Source organism: Xiphophorus couchianus, chromosome 12 (genome assembly GCF_001444195.1).
Source record: "Xiphophorus couchianus chromosome 12, X_couchianus-1.0, whole genome shotgun sequence".
NCBI lineage: Eukaryota > Metazoa > Chordata > Actinopteri > Cyprinodontiformes > Poeciliidae > Xiphophorus > Xiphophorus couchianus.
The window spans coordinates 24,017,819-24,039,283 of NC_040239.1; positions in this window are offsets into that span (position 1 = coordinate 24,017,819).

The window sequence follows — 21,465 nt, forward strand, 5'->3', positions numbered from 1 at the left end:
AATTAATTTGCATTTTATTGCATTGATAAGTATTTAATCACCAAGCAACCGACAAGAACGCTGATTCTGAAAGACCTGCATGTTCATCTTTAAGTCCTCTTGTCCTTCATTCATTAACTGTGCTAATTGTGCCTGATTGAACACAATATATATATATATATATATATATATATAACACTGGCTGTTTTTGAAAACAGTTTTGGTAGGGCTGAAATGCCAATAGAGTTACATTATAATATTTAGATTTTTTCCTCTCTCCATGTCTGAGAGCCCATTACTCTTATTGACCGGACGGCAGTTCAATCAATCAATCAATCAATCAATCAATCAATCAGACTCCAACGTCTCTGGACAAAACCATAAAGCAGTCTAAAGACATGGACAAAGTGTTACATCTACACAAGGCTGGGACAGGCAGCAGGACAATAGGCAACTGTTGGTGCAAGTATTAAAAAATGCAAGAAACCGAAGAAGACTTGGACTCTGTCTTGTGGAATATCAATGATCAAGGTGATTCTCCTTCAAAAGAATCACCTTGAAGGAGGACCTGGTCAATGATCTGAAAAGAGCTGGGACCGCCGTCTCAAAAGTTACCATTCATAATATACTGTACCATTATGGATTAAAATCCTGCAGCACATCAAAGGTCAAGCCACCACATGTCCAGACCCGACTGAAGTATGCCAATGGCCATCCAGTGGAAGGATGGGAGAAGGTCATGTGGTCAGATAAGGCCTAGACATAATTTTATGGAAAAGACTCTTCTCACAATGTTGAGTACAAGCCCAAGGACACAATCCCAACCATGAAACCTTAGGGTGGAAACATCACACCTTCCCTCAGTAAGAGAATTGAAGGCATGCCATTCCTTTGTCTTCTAGCATGACAATGACCCAAAACACACAACCACGGCAACTGAGGAGTGGATCCGTAGGAAGCATTTCAAGGTTGTGCGGTGGCAGATCCAGTCTCCAAACCTGAATCCAACAGAAAATGTTTGGAGGGAGCTGAAAGTCTGTTGCCCAATGACAGTCCCCAAACATAAAACATCGAGGAATGAGTCAAAATATCTGCTGCAATGTGTGCAAACCTGGTCAAAAACTTAAATTTTGACCTTTGCATTGGCAAACAAAGTTTTCTGTACCAGATAACTTTGTGGTTATCTGTATCTGGTACAGATAATCTGGTACAGATAACCACAAAGTTATCTTTGTGGTTATCTGTTACCATTCATAATATACTGTACTCTGTACTATACTGTATATACTGTATATTACAGTATATACTGTAATATACAGTATATACTGTAATATACAGTACTCTTTCAGTACAGAAAACCACTCTTTCAGGGAGCATGAAAGAGTGGTTCATGCTCCCTGAACCACTCTTTCACAATGTGTGCCTGATGAAACTGAACAGACTGGGAGGAAATAGCCCTAATGTGATTACTTTGGTGGAATGACTGTGATAGGATGGTCATGAAAGTGGCAGGTAAAAAAAAAAAGATGGGGTCAGGACTGAGGACAGCCCCTCAAGGTTCAAGATGTGAATTGTTAGGGAGAAAGTTAAAGCTACGAAGATTAAAGTCGGATAAAAAAACCCCTTGACAACACTGTACTACTGTTTTACTAAACCTGTATTCATAAATCTTATAGTATTCCCATTTCAACCCACCTGAGTGCACCGCACCACATGGACAGTCCAACTCTTATCAACCCTGGTACAGACAGTATAGAACTACATCACCAAAATACCAAAATGTTACCAGTCTACCTTTCTACCAACTGCAGACACTTGGTATTTAAACATAAAGCTAGACTGTATAATAACTTGTCCTCTCTCTACAGCATTACAATATTATAACTGCCGCACATTTTTATAGAAACGCTATAAATGCTTTACAATTCTATTGTGGCTATCCAGAACTACACCTGCTCCTTCCAAAACCATCACACCACTTTTATCGCAGAAAATGGGTCTCAACTCTCTCATGAAGACATTTGGTTATATGTAGAGGGACACTGAGGGTTAAAAGGCAATAAATGTTGTGCCATAACATGAGGTAATGTGTGTCTGCTCCCACGCAGCCTGAGTGACAGACAGGTCAGCGTACAGCCCTGGAATTCCCCCCGCACTCCGCCTCATCACTGGACATGGTGGCCTCACTTGAAGTCGAGCGAGGAATAAAGGATTGCCTTCTGTATTTTTTCATTAGACTTTTCTTTTGTTACGGAATACATAAATCCATTGTGGCAAGATGCAATATGTATCACGGCACTCCACCTGCGGACGTCTCATAATGGCTGCCATGTCCCTCCAGTCAGAGATGATAAGTGAACCCCCTGTGAATGTTAATGATAGTGATCATTCTGAACCAGCCCGCCTCTCCGTCTTCGCTCGCAGCCCGGGTGTCACACGCTGGGTGGCAAGGTTCAAGGGACCAAAATGAAAACAAACACTCATGGAGGTTTATAAATAAATAAAAGACATAAATGAATGAACGAGACGCTGAATGAATGGGTGAAGCTGCGCAGCAGAAAAACACCCAGATATATGGAAGATTTTTTTTTTTTTTTTTTGCATTGCTCTTATGCAGAAACATGCAATTCCCAAGTGCTTTTGTTTTCACCTGCCTGATTAATTAGCGTGCCACTTTTAATGCAAAAGTCCACACTGCTGGAATATTTCTGAACAGAGAGACTTATTTCATTATTTACAAAGCCCAGTAAACACCGGGGAGCAGGTGGGTTCAAACAGATGTGGCTGTTTACATGACCACAATAGTCTGGGCTTCATATCTGGTCATTGCTCGTAAATAGCTCTGACAACATGCACACTTGCTGGGCCAGAGGAAGGCTTGATTCAGTTAATCGAAGCTGACAGTACTGAAATCACAATGAGCCTTTTTATATCAAGAGCTGCGAGTCAAATAGGAGGTGAGCTTTAAGAAGAGCAGTAATGCTGAACAGCAGCCCCGCAACAAAACCAACCTGAGAAGATCCTGCATGCACAGAAGTCAGTTTCATCTAAATCCGCCCCTCTATTCTCACTCACACAGCCTCATTAATGTAGCTTCCTTTGCAACATGTGCTTTTTTTTTGTGCTTGCCGGATTGTTTTGACCAACATGAAAACTCTCTAAGCAACACGCTGTGCTTGAGTATCAACCAAAAGGGAAGGGGGGGAAAAAAGCGCCAGTTCATCCCCCTTTCTCTGTGTCTTACCGCTTTCCGCCTTGTCTAACTTTGCCAGAGTCCTTGGAAGTTGCCAAATGCGGTCATGCCTGCTTAGCTTGCTGGACTGATTGTGCCAGAAAAGAAAATAAGACACAGATGTATACAAACTCTTGGTGGTGCCAGTGGAGAGACAGCTAATGGCTTCATCTTGACCCTCCCATTGTAGCCGGGCACAGGTGGGGATAATTAGAGCTCGCTCCCCTCCCCTCACAGGGGGAATCGACCCTGACAGCTTCAACCCTGTCCGGTCTCCCTTACTGCTTTGTGACACTGGTAGGTTTGTGTTGGCAAAACTTGAGAAAACTGAGAGTTCTCCAAATAGGCACCAAGAACTTTCCCACCAGGGGAAAAAAAAAAGCCCCATAACAGAATGTCTCCTTTCAGGACAGACAGCGTCATAGTCCTTTAGCGAGAAGATGTTGGCAGAGTGTCATAGCAAGGTTAAATATCTCAGCACAAACAATGTGAGTTTAGTAGAGATTGAAAGAAAGTGTGCAGATTATTTGTAAAGGTTTTATTTTCTGTTGAGATACGTTGAATAAAATCAGCTTTTAGCTAGAATTAGCAGTCTGATCAAAAACGACCACTGAAACTCAACTCAAATCACAAATCTGATCTTTTTACGACAAATGAACACACCAGACCTTAACTAACTTTTTATTAGCAAGCTTTAATTCAGTTACATTTTTCAGGAAATGTAGTAAATAAAGTAAGAAGATGTAGGAAAGGGAAACTTTTATCCTGCATAAAAGTCAAGCATGTCTAGAGTTCATTGCAGGATGCGAGGGAATAAAACTACCACTTTGTTTTGAATAACAAATTACATACAGTCGTGTGGAAAACTGTTTTTCTGCATTGTGGAACCACTTTTCATATTTGGAGGGAGATTTTGTGTGGGCAGAGTGAGACTACTGCATTTGGCAACTGCTCTGACCCCTCTATCAGCTCCTTCTCAAGCATGCTGCTGTTAACACATAGTGACTGTATCGGATGATATTGGAAATTTTTGATGACTTTCTGGGAACAAGCAGCAGGTGAGCCCTTGGGGCGCTGCCCTGTCACAAATGATGTAAGCCTGAAACTACTTCTTTCTGGGTTGGTTTTGTGAGTTACTGTAGTGGATCATAAGGTTCAAAACAAAACCTGACTTAAGAAACCTAACCCAAAAAAGACTAATAAAAATAACTCCTCTTTTTATTTTCTCCACAGCTGGAAAAATTAGGGCTTTAGTAGAACCTCTTTCAAACGTTCATTAGGGTGGAGTGAATATCCAGGTTTGTATATTTGTAAATGCATAAAGCTACAAGACTAGACCTAATGGTACAAATTCATGGCAGCAATTCCAATATTAAAATTTAGTAAAGAAAAAAAAAAGAGAAAAAAAATATGGCCCAGAATGTAGATCAAAGAATCATTGAATGATGACATTTAAAATATAACTATTATGGAAAATTTTGATTTTTTTAAGACTTTGTAAGGTCTAAAATTGAGATAATCCAATTTTCATTAAGACCCGTTAGAGAAACTACGGACAACACGTGTACAATAAAATCAATATCGGTAGATCAAAAACAGAAGATCTTAAATTTTCCACAAAACTACATAGTATAAGTCTAGTTTTCATCCTTTAAAAATGTTATGTTCTCTCTATAAACACAGTTAATAGCTCAATCTAATTTAACCTAACCTCATTATGTATCTTAAAAAAACTGCAAGTGTTTAAATAAGCTCCAGAGTGTGACCTTTGTCCTCTCTCCAGGAGTCTCATAATGAAATATTCCTCCCTAATGCAAAGGAGGAGTGCTATGATACAGTCCTGTGTGCTTCACAAAGCCTGAAAAGGACCCTTTTTCCACCGTTAGCCTGAGTGACAGCAGAGAGACGTGTCTTCAGATGAGAGGAGGCGAGTCTCATTACGCCGTATTTGGCTGACACTGAGTGATTCAAGTGTTCCTGGACAATTCAGACACACTGATATAAAACACATTAAATGTCTTTCACAGCACTTTACCTGACACCGCTCATCTGCGCTCATCTGTTATCCCCGAAGAGCCTGCTTTGGTCGCGGCTCAAAGTCTGGGATCGGGATTGTGCTGAGCGGTGAATAAAGAGGAACTTGTAATGAAATACAGAAAGACAAAACATTAAAGGAAGCGAAATGTCAAATCTCATTTAGAAGCTGGTTGCTTTTCATCTTTCTCGAGGATTAAATATAGCGCTCGTCGTAAATATATTGTTGTTAGTGTAAGAATACACAGCAGGTAGCATCTACAGCGGGCTTTTTGTCAAAACTGATGGACCACCTGCAGATAAAAATCAAAAGCACCATAAACTTAGCTGACACATATGGGTGTCTGACAAAGTATACTCTACCATGGCATACAAATATTTGTTGCTGAACAGTAATCATACATGACACACCATAAAAATATGTCGTCTGACACTGAAACTGAATGTTGACATTGAATATTTGGTCACTGAAAGAAGAGACAGATAATACAATTTAAGATTTTTTTATACAATATTGTATATATCAAGGAATTTCAAGAAGATGAAGGAAGCACGGTGAAGAAAACTGAACAGAAAATAGAAATATGAAGTAGGTCATGATAAAAATAAGATGCCACTGTTGCATTAGCAGTTAATGCATCACCACCTATTCCAAAAACTTCTCCCAAACAACTGAAAGCCAAAGAAGTACATATAAATTACTGAGGCAGTTTTGCAAAAATAGTTCCATGTAAATGAAGCATATGCCTTGAACCTTTTTACATTTTTGTTATGTAAAAAAAGATCATGAGTGTATTTCATTGGGATCAACACAAAATAGTGGATAACTCTAAAATGGAAGGATATGGATGTAATTTTTCAAAATGTTTTACAGTCCAAAGGGAATGCTGTGCATTTGTATACAGTCCCTCTGTTGAGCCTTTGGCTGTAAGTCTTGTGGGTTATGTCTCTTCCAGCTTTTCACATCAAGAGACTGAAATTGTTGCCAGTTCTTCCCAAAATAGCTCAGTCTCAGTCTCTCTGATTGGATGGAGAGCGTCTTAGAATGTGACGTCTTTATAGAGATTCTCCACTGCACTCAAGTCTGGGTTCTGGTCCATTCTAACACATACAAAATGCTTTGAGGTAAACCTGTGGTGTCCAAACATTGTCTCATGCAGGCCGAAACTGCCAGTGTGTAAGTATTAAAGTGTAATATAATTTTATTAGATTAAACTGCACAACAAAATTTACCGGTAGATTTATGGTGGAGTTTTATCATATCAACGAGAAACTGAGCATATTTAATGAAACAAAGGATGTGATGACATTTTTGTAGAAAAGGAATCTGTTGCTGATTGTAAATTTTGAAAATAGTCCCAGATGTTTGGCTTATTTCAATAGAGGCATAAATTTTCTAGAAATTTTTGAATTAGCAGTTTTTTTACAGAGCCCATCTGGTGACATGGGAGAAAACACGCACACAAAAAAAATCTCATGTTCACAACTTGTTATAATTAAGTTATTACCCATGAGATAAGTTGTTTCCACAAGTTATCAAGTTGTGGATATAATTTCCTATATATTTTTTTCTCCCATGTCACCAGACGGACTCTTTATTTATTTATTTTTTCCCGTTTGGTGAAAGAAATTCAGTCAACAAGAAGGGATCATCGATTTCAGTGTTTCCAGCACACTTACTGTGTTTGACCAATATGAAAAAAAACTAAAAACTAATAAAGTTAAATTAATGAATGGTCTTGTTTTGAGCAGAAGTAGCTTGATAGCTATGGTTCTATTTGCTATGAAGTTAAGATAAGGTAAGATAAGATAAGATTTATTTGTCATTGTCATCAACAGATTACAACAAGATTGAGATTTGCTCGACTCGAGTTAAGATGCAGGTTATGTGTATATATATAATATACAAAGATAAAGAAATAAATAGTACAAAATGAGAAATAAATAGACATCAGAAGATGGTTGCAGTGCCTGGAGGTGTCGCAACAGAATTTACATTTTTAACAAAGTGGTGTCAAGAGCAGAAGTTCTTATGCCTTTGAATTTAGTGCCATGATTGCCATCGGGTAAAAACTGTTTTTTAGGCGATTTGTCCTGGTTTTTATTGCTCTGTATCTCTTGCCTGATGGCAGCAGCTGGAAGAGACCATGGCCAGGGTGTGAAGAGTCATTTAAAATGTCCAAAACTTTCTTGTGGAGCCTGGAAGTGTAAATCTGTTCCATAGTGGGGAGATGGTTCAGCCTATGGTTCTCTCTGCTGCCCTAACAACCCTCTGGAGCGCCTTCTTGTCCGCGGATGTGCTACTGCCGTACCAGACACACAGACTGTACGTGAGCACAAGTTAAAATAATGATTAAAAAAATAGAAAAGACAAGTACTTAGCATTTTCCTTTTGGAGAAAATTTTAAATGGTCAGTAAAAGTTTTGCAAATTTTTAAAAAAAAAATTTCCATATCCATCAGCTGCCTTCTGGGCCAAATTTGTACCACTTTTGGCTTGCAGTTAAGGGTGACATAAAATCATTTCAAGGGTCACAAGTGGCCACTTATGACCTAAATAATTTCAGTGTACCTTTGGCTTGTCCAGTGAAAGGTGAATCTTCACTCCACTTTCAAGGCTTTACTTTTTTCCTCTGACAGTTTGCCTTGTATTTAACTTCATCCATCTTCCCATCAACTTAGCTTCTCGATGCCCGCTGAAGAAAAGCATCCCACACAGTATCATTTTTCTTGCACTTCACAATATATGTGATGCTATGTGTTGTTAAAATCTCATTTTTCAACTAGGTGGGTTGTAAAATGACAACATGTGAAAATATTTGAGAAGCATGACTGCTTTTCCAAGTAGTTGCAGACAATAATATCTTCTGTTAATATGTGATGTGTGCAAGAAGGGACAGGGAAGAAACAGCAATAGAAGACCAGTCAAAATCCCACCTATGTTAAAGTTTTGTAAAGTCAGGGATGCCTGATTAGACACATGGATATGAACTGAGGGTTCATCACCGTTGTCAGGCTGCAAACAGTTTTCAAAAATCAACAAACCAAAGTCAGCAGCCTGAACCTTTCCTTGCAAGCATGCAGTCAGAAACTGTTAGCCTTCATTCCTCCTCTTTGACACAAAGGCCTTGATTCACGCTCCCGCTGCAAAGACGTTGAGGCGAGAATGAAGTGGGGATAGAGATACTGTGATAGGGCAGGTGAGCGGAGAGGATGCCAAGCCCAGTGGTCAGCAGGTAACACAGAGAAGGCGGCTGTCACATCCTGCTGACTTAGCCAAGACAGATGAGACAATCAACAAGCCAAGGCCCGGACAGCGCTTCAACCCCGCCTGCATCCTGTGTTCCAGGGCAGGTTGTCCACACCATCTCCGAGCTGATCTCACCCTTCTCTCTGCTGCTGGCCGCTGCTTTGGATTGATAACAGACATGTGAAGTGTTTACAGATATTTGATGCACTCTGCTAACCTTTAACGCTCCACATATATAGTGGGCAGTGCACTTTATTTTGACAACAAAAAAAAAGGTAAGCAGTGAAAAACTACTGTCGACTATGAGTGTTCAAAGACTTTTTGGGTGGTGAAAGTTTTAGTCTATAACTAACAAAGTAGTAGTGATAAGCTATTGCTGTTTTTGTTAACTCAGACTGGTTCTTACCTGCAGTGTGATGACATGAAAGCATTCAACACATGTTGTGATTTATATATATATATATATATATATATATATATATATATATATATTCTGCCATCTAGTAAACAGATTTACCAACAACGAATATGGGTAAAACACCGTTCAAATAAATACAAATGATAGGTATTTTATATATAATATAAAACTTATGTAACATATTATATTCTAATATTGTAATATTATTATAACATACTTTTGTGACCAATATAATAACGACATATATTATATATTTTAATATTATAATAGTGTAATATGAATGGTATAATATACTATATTCATAATATATTAAGTCAAATCATATATTAAAACACAAAAAAGTCTTTATTTTTCCAACATATATTTTAAACTATTTATCAAATAAGTCTAATAAAGCTAAATGAAGAAGAGGTAAATAAAATAAGCAGTTGCTTTAATCATGAGTTCCTCTATTGACTTGACTCTGAAAGACTTCGTACACTGCCCAACATTTGAACCCTGGAGCAGATGTGAGAAGGTTCTCATGGAGTATCTACATTCAACACTAACATTTATAAATACGGTGTGAGGTAAGGGTAAACAATCACCTGGAGCGCCGTCTCATTTGTTGCTAATTGTTCTAAGCACTGGTAATTGGTTAAAGAAAAATTTCATACTGGCACAAAAAAAAAGAAAACTGCAGCCTGTGCAAAGGCTCCAAATGTGGATGTTTATCCCCAAACTTTTACTTTACTGAATCCATCATTTAGGAAAAAAAGGGAAGTTTAAAAAACAAAAACAGAAAGAAATGTGCCTGCATGTGAATGTGTGTATGTGTGTCAAAAATTTCCTAAAGACCAGGCAGCTTCCACCCTCTCTCCTAATTGCATTGATTTTTTAGCACAGTAAATCTAGCTGTGTCACAATCTGCACTCCCCAGGCATGATGTACTGCTCCAACACCAGCCTGCATGTCTGCTCCCAGAATTGCTGGCTTAAAGTTTGAACGGTGATGGCGTGATTAATGGTTGAATTAATTAATTGCTAAATATATGCTAATTGTTTAATCGGTCGCCTGATCTATATAAGATCATTTATAGAATAAATGAGTTGATTTAGAAAGTGTATTGATTAAATGTGACAATGAGTTATACGCCTGACTACCTGATTTGCTATTTTCCCAATTAAATTTGCAAAGCTCTTAAAAAGAGTGTGATTTTGCAAAGTGTGGCCCATCCAAGTGATCTACACCACACCTGACACGGCTGTACTTATTTATGAAATCCGACAGCTGATAATGATGCATTAATATTAATGCAAACTGTAAATTTTCATATCGCTCTACAGAAACCAATCCAAACGCATTTGTCACCACAACTGCAGCCATATTTTACATTTTTTAATGGAAACTGAAGTGTAGGCTCTAAGTAAGGTCAAGTGAGAAGAACTAGATTTGTTTTTTTCTTGTTCCTTTTTTATTTATTTTGTCCTGTAAGTTACGTGCAGATTATATTAAATAATTTTAAAAAAATACATTCAGGAAACATTACTGATATTCAATCTAAATTACGATAGATTTTCAAACTACAGTAGACAAGATGTGATGTGATTTAAAAAAAAACACTTAAGAGAGCTGAAGGCATGACTCAGAAATTAGAATCAGCTACAAATAACGTTGTAGCAAGGTATATGAATTAGGAAGTTGCTGATTTTTCTTCTATGCTGCTAGAAGAGATTCTGCAAACTAAGGAAAAAAAAAACAAAACACAATTTCAACTGTTTATTTGGTTGTTTGAAACAGAGGATTTGTTCATCCAGTGCACGGCCTGTATTTGCAGGGTCAGGGGCCACCACAGCTACCCACGTATACTTGAGACCTGCTGTAAAAATGCTTAGAACTGGCTATTTTAATGAAACAAGCAACAAATTAGCAGACACACTGAAAACTGTCTTAGCTTTACCGCAGAAGCTAATGCCAACACTCATCCTTGTGTCCACTCTTCAGGGTACAGCCAGAAAACAAATGAAGCTCCTGGTTTGGTCGCTTTACAAACGCCAGCTAATAGTGTGTCAAGTAGTATCGTGCCCAGTTGTTCCAGCTCCCCAAGGTGCATTTTCTTCTTAATGTTTTAGATATGCTCTAAATAAAAATAAAACAATCTTCCCGGGGGCAGTTTTTCAGCGAATACTGAACCATGAATTGGAGGAGCCCACTGTAGTCGTAAACAAGCTGTTAATTAGGTCAGTGATAAACAAATGTTATTCAACGTTCTCCAGATCCTTTATTTAGGAATTTAAGTGTGTCTGTGAGTGTTTGTTATCAGTATTACAACATCTGCTGTCCCAAGGCACTAAAGCTCAAAGGTGTAGAGAAGTCTCCCCAGTCCAGCAGGGGGCCCCCAAGAGGACCTGACCTCTGACATGGACTACATGTCTAACAACTTCAGATTTGTAGTTCTGTTTATCAGGAGTTCTAAATATGCTTTGAGGGCTTCTGGATATCAGATTTGAAAGACTTTAAAAGTAGCTTTAGAGTTAAAATAATATTTAGTTGGTGACTGGTGTTATTGGAAGTGGTCACATAAATAATAATGATAAAAAAAAACCTTTCCAGGCCCCAAAATACTTGAGAATGAAAGGAGTTAAGACAGCAACACGAGCATCAAATTAAACTAAAAATGAATGGCTTAGACTAAAAGCTTATCCATGAGTTAGAACGGCCCAGTCAAAATCCCACTGAAACTACTTTGTATTGGTCTGTCACATGAAAACCCAATAACACACAATGATCTTTGTGACAAAATGGGAAAAGTGCGTATGAATAAATTTGCTGGTAGAGTGTTTCTAAGATGCACAGAGAAGATATAAGCATGCCTTGATTCTTTTCCTCACTGAATGTTGACATTTGAGCGACTATTATTCCCAAATGACAAAGTTCCACTAAACAGTGCTGAAAACACCTTTATACAGCGACACCCGGTGAAAAACCACATGCGATAAACACACACTCGCACATGTGCTGACACCCACGGAGGCTGAAACTTAAAAAAAATATGTAAAATTCCTGAACTGGACATCTTATTCAAGCAAACACAGAGATTCCAACAATGAAATCCAGGTTTCCTCTGAAATCACAACTGCCAAGAAATCTACCTTTCAGACGCATTCATCTTCCTCTCTGTCTTGTCTCCCACCTTCTGTTTATTCTGGCTCTCTTCAGCGCCATTACTGCCGTGCATGTCAGATCTCTTAGAGGGAAATGAAAAACAGCAGTCATTTTAAAGTGCAGGGTAGGTTATAAAGTCTGGCACATCACTCTCTGTATTTGTGTCTCCCTTGCTAGTATATTCTGTATTACATGCTACATACCACTGCTAAATGTGAAACTTCATAAAATGTCTCCCAATTTAGTGTCTCTGTTCTAACTGAAGCTAAAATACAAACAGCGGCTCCAGTTTTGAGACTTCCAACACGTTTATATCTGATTGCACAGAACTTATAAAAGCTTAATGTGGTCTCCAGCTCATAGAAAGAAACAAGTGTGACATTTTTACAGCTATAAAACCCACATGCAATCAGCTCTCAGACAGAAATTCATTATTCTTCATTCTTTGTGAAAAATTCCTTTTTTGTAGCTCATATTTACATTTTGTCCATCCTTGTGAGTGAGTGGAAGCAATTAGCCTAGCTAAGCTTTCCACAATGTCATGATAGCACTGAAAAGGAATGATTACACAGGTGGGAAACATCGCTGTGTCTTCAGAAAAGAAATTCACATAAGCAAATGCTGGTGTTCTTGGTCCAGAGGTCACATGTGGCACTTGTAATGATTTTTGTTTTATTTTTTTTATTTTTTTTTTAGATTTTTTGTAGTTTCTCTGAGGTGATGAATGAGAATGGGTAATGTGCCAGTAGCAATATCTCTACAAGTAGCTTATTTCATGTTGCCAAATATGATTTATGACAAAAAAAGGGGGGAGGGAGGAATCTTGTGACTTCACCATTTGCCCTCCTGCACTTCTATATTGCCCGAGAGGAGTTTAGAGGTATTGGATTGACACAGCAGCTGCACACATCTGGTTTGGCCATATACTTAGGCTTTTTTTTTAGTCCAGCGAGTAAGTGCAGAAAAAAAAGGTGAAATAAGGAAAAAATGTAAATATAATATGGCAGGGGGGGGGATAATATCCATGGAAAAGATAATTAAGTTACAACTTTGTTTCTCAGACTTTGCTGTCCAACATTTTCTAAGTCCAAGTAGTAGTGATGTCCTCTCTGGCATTCTTTTAAATAAGTGCCATTAAAGTGACAAGATATGTTTTCACATGCAGTAATAACATCTGCCGTCTGCTGTGCACAACGAGAAACCCTGATTGGAATAAAATTTACTGCTAAATGCTGTTTCTCTGTAAGGCTACCACATAAAAGTTTTACTGCTAACAGAGAGAGAGAGAGAGAGAGAGAGAGAATGAGATAGGAAGGTTTTCAGATGCTCAGTTAGTTTTACGCCAGATGTAGCTAGATATTCATCTTACAAAAAGTGCCACTTTTGCCTTGTCTTTCTGCAGAATATTTTCTCTTGGAGCAATTTTGGTAGGAAGGCTACTCATGGGAAGGTTCATTACTGTTCCATAGTTTCTGTATTTGGAGATAATGGTGTACATTCTGAGTCTCCAATTGTCAGAAATTGCTGTTCAACAGAAAGCAGAAGAAATTTTTGAAACCAAGTTATTTCAACCCTTTTTTTACACTGCTGTAGAGATTAGTTTATTTTAGAATAATCCTGATTAAATTACTGCAGCACCAATTCTGAATGAATATTTCTGATATGTCAAAAATTTTATGCATGTTTGTAAATATATACAGTATATATATACAGTATATATATGTATATATACAGTATATAGATATATCTATATATCTATATCTATATATATATCTATATATATATATATACTGTAGATATACTGTATATAGACCATATATTACATATGTATGGTCTCCATCCAACCTCAGGTAAATAAATCTATTTGAAAACAGTAGGAGTTGTTCTATAGTTTGTTTGTTCTTTTCGACAGTAAAACTCAAAATTGTACATAATGGAGTTCTTTACCAATTCATTTCCTGAAACTACCAAAAAATCCCCCAGATTGTACTTTTCATAAGTGTCATTAGCGTCTCTGTCATTCTAAATAATATTAATATAAAATCAATGTGGCTAAAATGTTCAAGACATTTAGAAACTCTATTAATTCCAGCAGTGTGTGGCGTCATATTTAGATTTAATAGAACATTTTTAATGAGGCAGATTGGAAAAGGGATCCTTGCCTCCATTACTGGATGATAGATAACTGAGAAAGGTTAGCAGCCACTCATTAACACTCTCTTAAATTACGAAAGTACTTACTGCTTTTTTTCCCCTCTCCATCTTTCATTGCTTCCCTCTTAAATGAGATAAAATAATATTGAGAGGATAGAAGTTGAATCAAGCCAAACCATAATTAAACGCTCTGACGGGGTGAAAGTATCCTCTGGTGGTGGTGGTGTTTGTTAATGTAGCTGCATGTTCACACTTCAGTTTCAGTCCCCACCACTGTCTGTGGGAGTGTGATAGAAAAGTCTTAAAGTCTCTTGTTAGCATCAAACATGAATGTTAAGTACAATTACTTAAGCAATTAGCCAAACTGCTTGAAATAGGAAGCGAGTTTTTACTATTTGTAGCTCTTTAGGGTAATGTTGGGTTATAGCAGACATTGAGGAGAAAAATCTTTTGCATTTTATGTCATCGCATCAAAAAATAGGGTCTATTTTTTGGGTTCTGCTGAACGTAGGGACAGTGTAAAACAACCAGAAAGTACATTTAATGAGCAGTTTTTAAAGACTTTAAATTTTGTAGTGGATATGCAAAGCATCCCACATGAAGTATTACCAAACTTCTGTGCTGACAGGACCGCTTTGATGAGACCAACTGCAAGGAGGTGCAGGAATTATGATCGCTGCAAAGGCGTGAGTTGTTAGTATGTTGCGTAAGTAAGACAATGAATTTTATGTGTGAATCACTCTAACAAAAAACAGCAATACTTAGCTGAAGATGAAAATATCCTCTATAAGATGTTCTGCAGCTACACATCTTATGAAAAGCAACTTTTAGAAATACTAAATGTGAAAAAAAATACATTTATATGAAGAAGGAAATATGGTGGAATCAATTTAAAACCTCATAGATGACAACCCCAAAACTCTCATTGACATGCAAGTCACCGGTCCATGAAGGCACCAAAGTTATCATGACAGTTAAGGGGTTAAAAACACTTATCTAAGAACAAGAGACTGAGATATTTGTAAATGTTATGATTAGCTGAAAAAGACTTAGTTTTGTTCTGAAATGTTTAGCATTTTCCCCATGAAAACCTAAAAGTCAAGCCAAGTATTTTGGTTTAGCATATTTCAGCAACACGGCAGTTCAAAGAGCTTTGCGAAACAAAAGCGTAACAAAGCCACCAACTATGAAACAAGCAACAAACATGACATTATTCCATATTATGAGTATTATTTTTTTCTACAGAACTGGTGCAAGTGCTACTCTGGTAATGTATCACAGACCCAATATTACTGTTTCTTAATCTCATATTATGCCGTGCAGACACTCATTCTGCGCTCATGAAGATTCACTCACCTCTGGAAATATATGTCCAAGTGGCTTCATCTGACAGACCTACTTCTTAAATCCTACTTTAAATTTACATTCTACACCCGTCTAAAGATCCACAAACCATACAAAACGGCAGCACATAACTGGGAAACACACTGATGTGGTGGAAAATGATGCTTATATAATGTGTTTTATTTCTTCATAAAAAAGTAATTACTTAAACAAATTGATAGTCATAGCAACGTAGAATAAGCATCTTTATTGTGCTGCAAAGTGCATTCGAAACAAAGTTTATAAAATACTTTTTGGAGACCTGATGGCAGTAATGCAACTCAAACTCATAATATGCAGACTTGTCTTTCACAGGGAGGAGTTTTAAGTTCAACTAACACCAATGAAAATTGATTTAATTCCAACTTATTAACATTTATTTGCTACGCTCAGTTTCATCATCTGAGAACATTTTATTTTATATTCAATTAAATAGGATGTATGTTTCCATGAGGCTCATTTGTCAGATGTTGAGTATATTTTGAAAATAACAACCGTTATGCAGGTATTGAACATATTTTCAATAAACCCACATATCTATTTATTATAAATATATTTCTTATTGGTTGGATGTAATATTTCAATTTTAGAGGTCAAATTTTCATTAGCTGTTGTTCAAAAATCATCATAATGAACAAAAATACTGGCTTGAAGTTTGACTCTTATTGTGATCAAAGGTAAATTTCAAATGTATGTAATATGAGTGCACTCATTTTGACTTGTTTATACACAATATTGAAATGTTAAAAAACGAGCAACATCAAATTACTGATGAGATTAATAAGTAATAGCCAAAGTCCTGTGATCTGCTACTTGCAATTAAGCCCAAACTGCTGAAAAAAACAGACTAAAAAATGTAACGCAATTTAAATGTGTAACCTGTCTGATGCATAACGTGCATTGATAGTTCATTTTTTTCCTCATAGCTTTAAAAGAACTACAGCAAAGACTGAAAAGGGAATCGTAAAAGTAGAACTTGATAAAAAATAGAGGTCATAAGGCATTCTTCATTTTGCTGAGTACCACAGAAGTGGAATCACTTGGGATGTCGGTATATAGGCCACGTGCTGCTAAAACACTGCCGTGCTGTTACATGATCATGGCTTGATCCATTCTCTGGCGAAAGCTCATGCTGGCGGAAATCAAGTACCCTGAGGCTTACAGCACGCAGCCCAAGGCCTAAAAGGTAATGGCATGAAATATAGATATAGAGGTGACAGATGTTTACAGTGCGTTGTGAGATGGCATTGAGACACAACGGTGTGGCTCCCTCCATTGGAGAGGAACCTGATGAGTGGTATAGGAAAGAGATGGAGTGATAAAGGAGGCGCTCTGGCAGTGTTTGCAGGCAGATCATTAGGACCCCTCTTTAACTCAACCCCCAGTGACAATCTATTGCTCTCCTCCCCTGTCAGCGAATCATTATGGTCTGATCATTAGTGACATCGCCACATGCCCATCACTCAGGCTGGTGCCATATTGGCAGATGAACAGCCTCTGCCCCAGGCCCACTAATCTGCAGAGTTCAGACAGGAAGGATGAAGAAAAGTCAGAAACGCAGGACTCTTTTCATCCGGCTAAAATGAGGAAATCTCAGCAGCAGTGGGAGTGACAGGAAAAAACTATATTTTTCAAAAGGAATGTATATTTTTGGCACAGATTAAAGGGTACATGTCATCTCTCCCTTTCTGATTGCTATTGTTTTTGCTTTTTATGTCAAGCTTAAATGTTTCAAATAAAATTTTATATTCTACAAAGATAAGTTGGTTAATACAAAGCACAATTTTTTTCAAGATATGATTTTATTTATTAAGGAAAAGAAAATATCCAAATTAACCCAACCATGTGTAAGAATATAATTGCCCCCCTTTTTAAATCATATAAACTGCTCTGATTAACCTTATTTTGTTGGGTTCAGTTTCACTGGCCACACACACGAGCAAGCCTGGTTACTGCCAGACTTATAGAGTTTGTACATTACTTATACAGTATCTGTTGTATAATATGAATTAAGTTAATCCAAAAAGCAACAAATCAACAATTCAGGACACTGCTGCTCAAAAACAAACAAATCTATTTCACATGTGTCAGAAATCAACTTCTTAGGAAATTTTCACAATGGCTTTATGAAACAAAATATTGATGTTTTGTGTGACATGCATTCTCTTTCATGGCATAAAACTAACACAACATTATTCTGACATGATAATAGCAGTAGTGTGATGGTCCAGGGCTGACCCAGATGACTTATTGTGATCAATGGAGCCATGAATTCTGCTCTGTATCAGAAAACTGATGGAAAGTCATCAGTAGGTGACATTAAGCTTAACTGCCCTTGGGTTATGATCAGAACAATGATCTGAAGCAGATGAACAAGCCCATCCAAATCGAAGGTTTTGGAGTGGCCCAGTCAAAGTCCAGACTGATTGAGACTGTTTATGCTCAAACACCTTCCAAAGCACCGTTTATAACATGGGAGAAGAAGTGGAGGTGGTTGAGAAATATAAATACTTCAGTGTTCACCTGGACAAAAGACTGGGGATGCAACAATAAAGCAGAAAACAATAAGCAACAGAGCAGACTGTATTTCTTGAGGAAGCTTAAGTCCTTCACCTAATGCAGCAAGATGTTGCATGTCTTCTACAGAGTGACATCATCTTTATGACACTGTTAAACAGCGACTCTTCAATCAGAGCCTTCGTCAGATCACTGTAACACAGTCCAAGTTTTACATTTTGAACTTAAATGTGTGAATTTGTTATTAACTCTGGATTAGTTTTTAGGTTAGCACTTAAAAAAACCAAAAGGAGAAAAAGAAAGGAGTGGGAACTATTTCCCAGGGTGCTTAGCGGCATGTTTTTGTATCCTGTGTTGCACCGTGAGTAAGATGGAAGTATGTTACATTAATCTGACTCTTGTGTGTTATTAAGGCAGATGTAATAAAATAAAATTTATCATAAGACCAGAAATTGTGTTCATGCAATTTTAAACAAAAATGCAAATGATACCAAAGTGAAATAAGTAGTTCTTTTAACTTTATATTGTCAGTAAAAATAATAGATAAATGTGTGCTCTTTAACTAGACAAGGGCAGGTTTTTTTCTCGCATATTGTGAAATAATTATTTGGTTTAAATTGCATCATGAAGTTAAAACTCACACTCAAGATTAATGAATGTAAACTTGTCTCTTGTCGTTAAATCAACTTCATAAGCTTTCATTTCTGAGTTAAAACCAAAGGAATTTTCTTGTTGACTTAAATTGCATTTTCAAGGCAGCAGGGGGACTTTCATTTTCAAGTTATACCACCTCCAGATATTTTACAGTGTGCGGTAAAATTCAGGGTTGTATTTATCAAAAATGTTTATGTGAAGTTGTGCCGCTGATATAAAAGATTCATTTATTTCAAAGTCTTTTGCTGTTCTCAATGAGTGGTGTCAATAAATGCAGACTTCACAATGTGGTGCATTTAAACACCAGTTCAAACACATAAGTCATGATATATCTAAATAATATTTGGAAAGAACCAAATTATACATTTTTGTCTGGCTTATATATGTAGAGCAGAACAAAGTATTCAATCTTGGCTATAATATGCACAAACTGAAAGATTTCATTAATTTGAACTTTGGAGACTGTGTCAGCTCATTACTGTATGTTCTCAGATGATGATGCAATGAAAACCAGGAATGCATGGCCTCTGTTTTCTGACCTGTAAATAATTGATAAATCAATTTTCTTGACTGGAACGCCAAATAATTAAGCAATGCAATTCTTATCAGTTACATTTTTGTCTTAATTGTTGCCTTCGCAGAACAGCACAGCAAAACACCACGCCATTTTTCAATTAAAAGGTCCAGATGTTTTCGGAGGCTTCAGTAGACACAGGCAGTTGTGAGAAATGCTTTATCTGCATTGTAATAATCACTAGAACATCAGCTCCGGGCTGCATTTACATACTCATGTTTTATTCCAGGCCTCTTTCTAATGCACCGCTTAATTATACTGAGCGCAGACAATGTCAGACCCCCATAGCTCCAAATTTATTATTGCACCGTGTGAAGCAGAAACCATCAAACCTAGTGTACCTCATCACAGCTTATTGTACCAAACCCATCACAGCTCTCGTACGACGGCAAACACACCCTGATCTCTATAAAGAAGATATTAGAATCTCATAGTGTATTCATAGAAAACAAATAATAATACAATTAATCAAGACAAGCCTCATCTCCTTTGGAAAAAGTATCATAACTTAATAAAGTCTTATAATTAACCTCCAATTACAGAAATCCGAGGACAGCTAAGAAATCCTACTAGCGTGACGTGTGTTGTGAGCAGAGCACATCAGTGTTGGGGGTCAGTCTTCGCCGCAAGCGAAGGAGTTTATATATCCAGGTGTCTTGTTCACGAGTATGATGGAGTGAGAGATGGATATATGGATTGGGGTTGCAGTAATGTGGGACCTCCTCCAGTCTTTTGAAGCTGAACCAGAAAGCAAAGATTCACCTGTCAGTATGAGCTTCCTCTGTAAGGTGACTGGGCTCACACGTAGAGATAGGGTGAGGAGGTTTGTCATCTACCGGGGGGCCTCAGAGTATTCAGGCATTGCAAAGGCCCAGTTGAGATGGGTCCCACCTGAATGCCTCCTTCTGGAAGTTTTCTGGGCACATCCCACTGGGAAGTCTGGCCTCTGTTTTCTTTCCGACACATATTTTAAAAAATGTGGCAGAAATTAATTGCTCATTCGCTTGCTGCTAAACTACTCCATGAAGTTAGTTTCTGATAGGTTGAGCAGATCCTCATGAGATCTCTTTGGAAGATAGCACATGAGGCAAATGCAGCTGACTGATGAGAGATCGGCAGGAAGAGAGAGAAAAACTGAACAAGACGTTTTGCTCGGCCAAGAACCAGGACTGATCACCCTGCTTAAATTAGATTACAATAGATGATTTGTTTTTGCATATCACATTTTGCTGCGTTTCTCTAATTTGATGTGCAGATTTCTGTTTTATTTTTCCTTTTCACCTCAGATGTTTGTGATCTCTTACTGAGTCTTTGGATAGACGTTTGAGAAATTAGGGACAAATTATTTATGTTTCTTAATATGGTTTAATAACATTCAATTTTACATGTGTGTAATTCCATCTGACTGTCTATATAGACTTTTATTGTGATAATTCCCACTTTGGGGGAGAGGGGTGGGGGGTAAAACAGACATCCAAACCACACAGTACATTAAAGAAAATCACTTCTTGAGGCAATTTAAACCGACATCTCCGGTTTGGTAAGGTCACATATTCCATTACAGTGAGCAGAGAGTCGAAGCTCAGCGTCCCCATCCTCCTAAATACCCTCTTTTCCCCCCACCTCCACCCCAGTCCAACATCTCAGCCCCGCTGCTCACCAATCCCTCTAAGAACAGCCAAGCATGGAAGAAATATTCTTATTTAGATGAGGGCTCGGCGAGGGGCACAGTATAGCATAACAGAAGACGAATACAATGTAGTGCGGCGAGCATTGTGAGCGACTCCAATACAACCTCCTGTACAGAAGGCAATCAAATCTGGCAGTCATGTGTAAAGATACTTATCTGCCTGGAGAGGATTTCAGCGCCGTATTTCTGGGAGAAATGGAAATCAGGGTTGACAGCTGCTTGTCACTGGTGTATATTCAGGACATTTGATCTCAATAGAGAAATTTCCCTGAGAAAAAACCAGAAATAATAACAGAATACTTAGTAGAAAGATGCTGATCCTGCTTTAAGGACATTGCTAAAACAACAGTAAGTAAGCATTGAGGACACATGCATTTTCCCACTTTGCCCACAAACACTGCTGCTAGTTTTGCAAGAAATTTGGCGTATTATATTAA